A 10,649-nucleotide genomic window follows, 5' to 3' on the forward strand; every position below is an offset into this window, starting at 1 on the left:
GAGATCTGCTCTAGAGAGGTGAGGAATGAAGGTCAGTAGGACTACCAAGACAGAATACATGTGTGTGAATGAGAGGGAGGTCAGTGGAATGGTGAGGATGACACAGGGAGTAGAGTTGGTGAAGGTAGATGAGTTTAAATACTTGGGATCAACAGTACAGAGTAATGGGGATTGTGGAAGAGAAGTGAAGAAGAGAGTGCAGGCAGGGTGGAGTGGGTGGAGAAGAGTGTCAGGAGTGATTGGTGACAGACGGGTATCAGCAAGAGTGAAAGGGAAGGTCTACAAGACTGTAGTGAGACCAGCTATGTTATATGGGCTGGAGACGGTGGCACAGGAGACAGAGCTGGAGGTGGCAGAGTTAAAGATGTTAAGATTTGCATTGGGTGTGACGAGGATGGACAGGATTAGAAATGAGGACATTAGAGGGTCAGCTCAAGTGGGAGACAAAGTCAGAGAGGTGAGATTGTGTTGGTATGGACATGTGCAGAGGAGAGATGAGGGGTATACTGGGAGAAGGGTGCTAAGGCTAGAGCTGTCAGGTAAGAGGAGAAGAGGCAGTCCTAAGAGAAGGTTTATGGATGTGGTGAGAGAGGACATGCAGGTGATGGGTGTGACAAAGCATGATGACGAGGACAGAAAGATATGGAAGAAGATGATCCACTGTGACAACCCCTATCGGAAGTTGCCGAAAGAAGAAAATGACTCTTTAACAATCTGTAGATGATAATGTCTGCTGAACAAACAGTTATCACTGTCTAAGCAGTGACAACACGTGACAACTTGAACGGAGGCTGGCTCGTGAGTGAGTGAGTGAGGAGGGCCCCGCCCATTTCCCCCCTCCCCTCGGCCCACAGCCTCTCTCTCAGATTTGCCACAAACTGAACTATGATACTTAGCATGATAAGAGAAGTCACAAAATTAACCTTAATGTTCTAGCAAATTCTAGATAAAAACCTGATCTAAATCCGTTAAGTAGTTCTCTTGTGAACAGCAGACAGACATACAAACATATATATATATATATATATATATATATATATATATTATGTCCATCCATCCATTATCAAACCCGCTATATCCTAACTACAAGGTCACGGGGGTCTGCTGGAGCCAATCCCAGCCAACACAGGACGCAATACATACACTGTATATGCTTGGGATGTCAATTGGACAAAACCCCCCCTTTAATTAGAACAAAACAAAAAATCAGGGAAACCAACGATATGGATGTGCTTGAGTGTGCTGTTTGTGAGGTACGATTTCGCTGTGAGAATCACTTCGCTGTAAGCTCTGGCGTTGATCTGCACTTTAGCAAGGTCAGCACTGAAATGAGACGCTGCCATCGAGGAGCATTCTGCTTTTATAGCAGGCAGACCGGAGGAGGTGAGACTTACTTGGCTTTGTTGCCCTCAAGGGGCAATTTCTCAAGGCTGGGAGGGAGAAAGGAGACAAGACACTAGTTAGTGACAGCACCCCCTCTTGTCACAGGTTGGTACTACTTCCTTTAGGAGAATCTGAAAGGTGACCCTCTGGAGTGCATGCATGGCATGAACATACACATATACATGTTGTAGGTGGCATATGGGATGGATGGGCATCCCTGCAAGAATTCGGGGGGATACCTTACCAGGGTAGCATTCCCCTCCACTCTGTGTACCACCTACAATATATTTCAGTTAAAGGAGTCTGGGAAAGTGTAGAGTAACAATAGCTATTTGTTGGACTGGTGGAAACATTTATAGAATTTTCATTATCTGCAGGTATTGATTAAAAACAAAATCAACTAAGAAGGCAACAAACACCAATTTCAACAGCTCAGACACCTTCTCTATTGCTACATTTTCTGCTGCGGCCTACAGAATGTACTTAACATCTGTGCTGTGTGGAGCTGGAGATCCTACTGTGTAACTACATAATGATAAAGAAAAAGAGACAAGAAGACATATTAAAAAAAATCAATGCTGCCCTGAACAGAAACTGTAGTCTCTCAGGCTGTACAATGCAGCCAATCAATACACTGATATCATTGATTAATTGGGCCTGGATTTGAGAAAACACAGTCAATTAGTGTTCCTGCACACAAGGTCACTATTATACAGATGTCATTAATCGGAGCAGTAATTCTTTTTTTTAATTTCAATTCTTTCTGTAATCCAAGTTCGGTATTTTTTTTTTTTGCTTTATGAAAAAAATGTAACCTCATTAATAGAACAAATGTAAAAAAAAACAACTTTGTACTTGTTGAAGAGGGGGAATATATAGATAGATAGATAGATAGATAGATAGATAGATAGATAGATAGATAGATAGAAATGAAAGGCACTATATGATAGATAGATAGATAGATAGATAGAAATGAAAGGCACTATATGATAGATAGATAGATAGATAGATAGATAGATAGATAGATAGATAGATAGAGAGAAATGAAAGGCACTATACTGTATGATAGATAGATAGATGATAGGTAGATAAATAGATAGATAGAAATGAAAGGCACTATATGATAGATAGATAGATAGATAGATAGATAGATAGATAGATAGATAGATAGATAGATAGAAATGAAAGGCACTATATGATAGATAGATAGATAGATAGATAGATAGATAGATAGATAGATAGATAGATAGATAGATAGATAGAAATGAAAGGCACTATATGATAGATAGATAGAGGCACAAGGTAGGAAACAAACTCCGATCAGGGTGCCAGCCCACCACACGGCACACACAATTTTAGGATTGCAAGGCACCTAACCTGCATGTCTTTGGACTGTGGGAGGAAACCGGAGCACCAGGAGGAAATGCACGCAGACACAGGGAGAACATGCACACTCCACACAGGGGAGGACCTGGGAAGTAAACCTGGTTCTCCTAACTGCGAGGCAGCAGCACTACCCACTATGCCACCATGCCGCCCCTGAATTAATATAATATAATATAATATAATATAATATAATATAATATAATATAATATAATATCTACTCTCTCTATATAAATCCTAAGCCTAAAAGTGTAACAATTTTGTGCAACGATTTTATGTGACGTTTTAATGACATATTCTTTGTCATGCTTTAAATGGGACTTATTATAAAACCTCATATATATGTTTGGTATCACTCTTTTCAGAATGTATCAAACTTTAATGTTATGTTGTTAGATTTTCAGATTCTTTTTCCGTTTTTAAATGATAAACTAAAAAATATCAAGAAGTTGCGTCCTGTGAGACGAGAATTTGTGCCAAGAGATTTAACCAGGCCGAGGCCGGAAATAAAAGACAAAGAGTAGGACAGATGCTGTACAGCCTTTAAAATGTTCAAAACGCCACACGAGATGCAGATCACACGGTACGACAGCAGCAGCATCAAGCCTGCAGCTGATCGAACAAAGAGGAGGTAAACAAGAAACCAACTGTATTTGTTTCCCGTTGTATTAAGAGGGGGTTTCAGAGGAGCGGCCGCGTCTCCTTGGGGTGCGTTCAGCCCTCCCTCTTCACAACGTGTGCAGCAGAGATGCAAAGTGGCTGGCGCGTAGCACAGGCCAGGTGGGTTGGCGAGCAAAGCGAGCAGTGGGCGAACCCCCTAGTAATCTTTATATATTATACGCCACCGTGGCTGTCCGATTGTCTGTCCAGGATTTTAAATCACCTGTAGCTCGCAAACCGTTTGATCTACTGACCTCAAATTTGGTACACATATACTACGTGACGTCTACTATCCGCTTTCGGGGTAATGATTGACCTCCAAGGTTATTCCTCTTTTTACTTTTATTTTATTGTAGAAACAGCTCTCGGAAGCAGCCTGCAGTGCCGTTCTCATCCCTACCACCTTCGCTGTCACTTCCTCTTCCTCTTCATATCTCAAATCATTTTTCAGGTCTGAAGTGCCGGCTTAAGTGAAAAATTAAAGAGGACATACTAAGTATTTGCAACACAAAAACTGACTTAATCAGTTTTAACACAAAAAGATGAAAGAAGAGAAGAAGCGGGCCGCTAGAGTGGAGAGAAGAAGAGCCGCTCAGGAAGCATCAAGCACATCAACCTCTGAGCAAATGAAGGCTAAACATACAGAGAAAGAGGAGGAAATCTAGGAATGTTCACGTCAAATGGATTCACTGCACGTTATTATGCAGTGTGCCGTTACTGGTATAAAATAAAAGCAATTGTAACAAATCATTAAATTAGGTCCAAAATAAAGAGAAATAAGAACGTCCAGTGTCGGTCTCTCATAAAATAGCCGCGTATGTGGAACATTCTGAGGACTCGCAGTTCAGTTGCGTCCTGCAGGCCATGCTGTGGTGTTGCAGATGGACCAGCGTGTCCCGTTCTCACCTGCCTTTAACCAAAACTGATACCAACTCTCCAGATTTCGTGGGTCTGATTTCTTTTCATAACTCTCGCACATGTCAACCGCTTTTCCATTTGTTTGATAATTGATTCCGCGTTTGTTTGCGTTGGGCAACCGGCCTTTCAGTCCTTCACTGGAAATCGCTTACTGTGGTGAAATTACTGAGTGATGACTTCTTTGTTAATCCTGACTCAAAGCTATTGATTTGCACTGAGCCCTGCAGCCTGCTTCAAGGGCGTGCCTCAGACGAGATAGAGAGGCAAGTCAGCACGTTGTGTAGCTGGAGATATTCACCATTAGAACGCTGAAGAAAATGAACAGATCTGTGCAGCCTTACAATGGAAAATAAATTAAAAAGCAAGAAGTCGGCCGCTCATACACTGATTGTAGTTGTGCACTCACAGAAGACAAAGGTGTAAAGAGCGGAAATCGTCAAACATGAATACAGGAATTCGGAGGGAAAATCAATTGTGCTGCTTCTGGATAACAGCGGCACTAAGAATCAATCGTGTCTGCATACCGATTTTGGTGATTGTGCAGCTCCAAGTGACAACTAACTGTGCAGGCAAGTGACGGCCATTTTACTTATGTTTGCTTTTTATTAGCATCTCTCCTCATCAGCTTCTTATCTTGAATACATCTTTACACAGCAGGTCGAACCCTCCATGCTACATCACCCAAAGCACCGTAGGAAGTGACGGCGACAACTACAACATTCTCAGACATCCCACACAAGGTCACGGGTTGGGGCTGCTGCTTATCCTCACAAAATCGGGCCAAGGCAAGGCAGCAGCAGGCAACACTGGTTAGGGCACCAGTCCATCACGGAGACCACTCACAGATACACTGACACCAGTGTGGCTTCAAATTACCAAACACACACGTCTTTGGGCATTTGGGAGAAGGAAAACCAAAAACGGACACAGGGAGAACACGATAAGCCAACTCAGGCTTCAGCTAGTGAGACGTTTCAAATCCACGATGCTGGGTCCAAAAAAAAAGCCATGGTGACCACCAATGATGCTGCCCCCTGGTCCAATACCGTTCACGAAATGTACCAACCAAATACAGTGCTTATTACACATATCTGTCTACTTATTCATTTGTTATATAGTGCCTTTCACATATAACTATAAATAAATATACATATATATATATACTGCGGTGGGTTGGCACCCTGCCCGGGATTGGTTCCTGCCTTGTGACCTGTGTTGGCTGGGATTGGCTCCAGCAGACCCCCGTGACCCTGTGTTCGGATTCAGCAGGTTGAAAAATGAATGGATGGATATATATATATATATATATATATATATATATATATATATATATATATATATATATATATATATATATACAATAAATAATATACAAAGGTTTGGGTCAGCCACCCATACAGTGTCCATGGCTGCAAAAGGCTTACATTTGCATAAAATATGTACAGGCAAGTGTCCAAAACAGGACCGCCCAAGTCTGGAGGATGGAGGGTTTTTAAAGGTGGTTCAAGGGTAGTGATGTCATCAGGGTGGGACAGGAAGTGATGTCCTCATACTAATTGGACACAGGCAGAATTTGTCATGTTTGATCTGCGGATAGAAAAGAGAGAGGTTTAGTGCAACCCGCTGCCTCCTGGCCTGGCATAGAATTGGTGTATTCTGGTCCCTTTGGTCGACACCCAAAGACATGTGTGTAACAATATACTGAGTGGTCCAGATCTAATTTTGCAATTATGAAAAGGTGAACACATTGCACCCACTGTTGGACTGACAACTATCTCCCCGCCATTTTGGAATGCAGGGCAGGTGCTGCCATCTATCGGTAACAAAAAGATTTATTTGTGAATCCTCTATGTAATAAACTTAATAAGTTATAGCGTAATGAAAATTGCATAAATAGATCTGGACCACCCTATATATATACAGTATTATAATAATATAATACAGTATTAGCTTGTTTTTTAATGCAATGCCCCTGACACCTACCTATGTTCTTATCTGTCTATTCAGTTGTTATATAGTGTCTTTCGCATGTGTCAATGTGCCTACCTATCAATTCATTTATTTTAAAATGTCTTTAACATGTCTACCAATCTATTAAATTGTTATATAGCATCTATCTATCTATCTATCTATCTATTATATAGTGCCTTTCCTATCTATCTATCTATCTATCTATCTATCTATCTATCTATCTATCTATCTATCTATCTATCTATCTATCTATTATATAGTGCCTTTCACATCTATCTATTACATAGTGCCTTTCATATCTATCTATCTATCTATCTATCTATCTATCTATCTATCTATCTATCTATCTATCATGTGTCATGTAATGTCTTTCAATCTGCATAACTGTTGACCTACGTTTGTCTTTCTCATCTCTCTGTGTGCTTATCTATCTGTTCATTTTTTATATAGTGCCTTTCATGTCTATCTAGTTTTCTCTTCATGTGTTATGTAGTCTCTGACACGTTTATTTAACCATTGATCTATATGTCAGTCTGATCATTTGCTATATAGTGCCTTTCACATATTTCTATCTCTGTATCTTTCTGTGCTGTCAGTCACTCAGCATGTCTTCCAAATGCTGTCACTTTATGTAAAAGGGTTAGAGAAAGACGCTCCCATCATTCCCCCCCAGAGTGCCTTTTTATTTCATAGGTTTTGTTTGCTTTTTCTGCCCACTGTCTCTGTGGAGTTCCCGTGTTCTTCCAGCGTCTGCGTGTGTTTTTCTCTCTGCTTGGTCGCCCAGATGGTGCTGTGTTCCGTGATATATTATAATATATGTGCCCTCTGCCCCAACACAGTTCCTGCCTTGCACCCGTTTCGCTTATCTGTAGATTCACGTCCAAATGCAGCTCCCTTCTGGCAGCTCTCCCAGATTGCGCCTTCAGAGCACTTCGGCTCATCTAAACATTTCACTCCCCTTTAAGTTTCCTCCTGCACAGTTCTTCAGATTTAAGACTTTGCTGCTGGTTTACTGGACCACCAGAGGGTTTTTCTCTTGAGACCACCATTTACTGCACATGCTCTTCCCAGGTCCAAACAGGCTGTGTCGTCAGGTCAGGTCTGCTTCATTTCTGGTCTACCAGCAGTGCGATGGCCGCCCTGTCATCACTAGTGCTGTACAATTCATCTCCAGTTTATCTCCTCAGACTTTGTTAACAACTCTGGTCTGTCACTGCCGGCTCGAGGTTGGACTTTAATGGTTACCTTGATCCCTCGTGGTCCATGTCACTGTTGAATTGCTTACAGTGTTATGCACTGGGGCTCACCACTATAGCTGGAAACTCCATTCTGGTCTGATATGTCGTCTTTCTCAGAATGATGCAGAGATCAGAAGGTTGCTGCTCTTTGTTTGACCACCATGTTCCACAAATTGTAATGTCAATAAACCCTTATAATATGAGACAGATATGTTGAGTTGTCATTTTTAAGATGCTGTGTCAAAGCAAATGAATGCTAACCATCCTTTTCAACAGTTATCCCTTGTAAAGAGAAGCATGTGAAAAAGTAAGTGCACCCCATGAAACGGGTCTCTCTTTTTTTATCATATAAGAACATATCAATATTTCATTTTCATTTAAACAGTATCTTTCGACAAAGGTGATGAAACTGAAAATAAAAATGAAAATTTGACGTTGCAATAATGTATTCAATGAAAATAAATAAATACAGAAGTTCCAAAGTAGGTGCACCTTGTCTCTAATGGCTGGTATTGCCACATCAGGTTGGCATTTCTTTTAACCATCCAGCAGTGGCGGACGTCAGCTGACAGAAAGTCGTCGCCACCCCAAGTCCTCCATGAAGCTGTGTGATGACTGAGGGGGGTGTCTTTTATGCAAGTATCTCAGATTAGGACTTTGACTTGGCTATTCTAGGACCGTCCATTTCTTTCTTATCAGCAATTTCTTTGTGGATTTATTGGTATGTTCAGGGTCATCATCATCATCGTGTTGCAAGGTCCACTTTGTGTTGAGCTTCAATCTTCTGACAGATGGTTTCAAATTATCCTCAAGCACCCTTCAGTTCCATGAAGGATGAAAGTGAGTTTCCCAGGTCCTGATGCAACAAAGCCTCCCCAAAATAGAACATTTCAACCACTGGTGTCACGTTCTTCTGGTTAGATGCTGTCTATGGTTTTCACCAAACATATCTTCTGGTAATTTAAGCAAATTTTAGAACATCAGAGGCACCTAGATGAGAACTGGCCATTCAGCACCAACAAGGCTCTGTCCACTTAATTCTCCTAAAGTAACATCAAGTTAAGTTTTGAAGGATCCCCCAGTGTCTAGAGTTTCTGGAACAATCTGTTCTGGACAGGCAAGGCAAGAACAAAGTCAGAAAAAGTCCAGAGAGGAGCAACTCGGCTGATTGAGGGCTACAGGGGGTGAGTTACGAGGAAAGATGAAAAGAGCTGAGCCTTAAGAAGATGAAGAGGAGACCTGACTGAAGTGTTTAAAATGATGAATGGAATCAGTGCAGTGGATCAGACGGTGACTTTAAAATGACTTCATCAAGAACACAGGGACACAGCTGGAAACTTGTGAAGGGTGAGTGTCACACAAACATTAGGAAGTTTGTCTTTACACAGAGAGAGCCACAGACACTTGGAATAAGTGATCAAGTAGTGTGGCAGACAGGAGGACTTTAGGGACTTTCAAAACTCGACTTGATGTTAGTTTGGAAGAATTAAGTGGACAGGACTGGTGAGCTTTGTTGGGCTGAATGGCCAGTTCTCGTCTCGATTGTTCTAATGTTCTAATGTCTGAATATCAGAAGCACACCTTATGAGAAGGATTTAGGAGTTGTAGTGGACTCAACACCATCAACTGCCAGATGGTGTGCAGAAGCCATTAAGAAGGCAAACAGAATGTCAGGTTATATAGCGCCTTGATGTGTGGAGTACAAGTCACAGGAGGTTCTGCTCAAGCTTTATAACACACCGGTGAGGCCTCATCTGGAGTCCTGGGGTCAGTTTATGACTCCATAAAGACACAGCATCACTGGAGAAGGTCCAGAGAAGAGCGACGAGGCTGATTGAGGACTACAGGGGGTGAGTTATGAAGATTACAAGAGCTGAGATTTAAGAGTGATGAAGAGGAGGCCTGACTGACGTGTTTAAAATGATGAAGGGAATTAGTGCAGTGGATCAGATGGTGACTTTAAAAATAAGTTCATCAACAACATGGGGACACCTAAAACATTTACAACCACGCACACAATTCAATCATTTCTCATTTGTATGAAAGCCATTGTCAGACACAGTTCGTGTAGAGAGAAAGAAACGATATCCAGTCACAGGCAGTTATACGTTGCGTCGTCAGGATGTAATTCCAAACGCGGAATCAAACTTCAATGCGATATTAACGAAAAGGTATAAAAGCGACAAGAGATCGAATATATGGAGACAGGTGATATGACAGAAGTATATAGATATTGTAAGGCTTTAAACTTTAAGTTAGAGACTTGTAGATCGTCTCATTCGAGTTGCCATCAGTGAAAAGTAGTATTGCCTCCCAGTGAAGAGCCGTAGCCACGAGAATTAAAAGTTCTGTTGTTTGCGAGCGGCAGAGACGCGAAGTAACTGGCGGGTAGCGCAGGCAGGGGGTTTGGCGAGCGATGGGAGTATCAGTTCTTAGTCTAGGCATGAAAGTGTGTGTGTCTGTCTGTCTGTCCCAGAAGTGAGAGGTGGAGTCGAGGTAAGGGCTCCACCTCCGAGGATACACAAGACAGGTGTCAACAAAACGAAACCTCTGAAGGAAGACAGTCCACTTAGCGGCTAATACAGAAACGAGGTGAGCGCATCAGCAAAACGAAACCTCAAAAGAAAGAGTCACTCGCTTAGCGGCTAATAAAGAAACGAGGTGAGCGCATTGGCAAAACGGTATCCCTTTTACTTTTCCTCCCACCGTTATTACATGAACAATGCGAGCGCATCGGCAAAATGAAACCTCTAAAGAAAGACAGTCCGATTAGCCGCTAATACAGAAGCGATGCCAGCACTTCGGCAAATCGTATCCTCCTATCCTCTCTACATTTCAGTCTTTTTTCTGACGATTTCAATGTTTTTTAGGACCCCAGCACGGGCTTACACATCTAGTTAATGTATAAAACATTATTGCAATGTTGTTCTTTATAAATAACAGCAACTAAAATGTACATTTTACTTTACCTTTACTTTCTCTTCAAAAAAGCTACAGCCATTCTATGGCCTCATTAACAGTGAAACTTATTTTACAGTCAGAATTGTTATTTTTCTTCTAAATGCACAATTTAGGACCACCAGTGCACCTCCTGT

The sequence above is a fragment of the Polypterus senegalus genome, chromosome 3, assembly GCF_016835505.1.
Source record: "Polypterus senegalus isolate Bchr_013 chromosome 3, ASM1683550v1, whole genome shotgun sequence".
In the NCBI taxonomy this organism is placed as follows: domain Eukaryota; kingdom Metazoa; phylum Chordata; class Cladistia; order Polypteriformes; family Polypteridae; genus Polypterus; species Polypterus senegalus.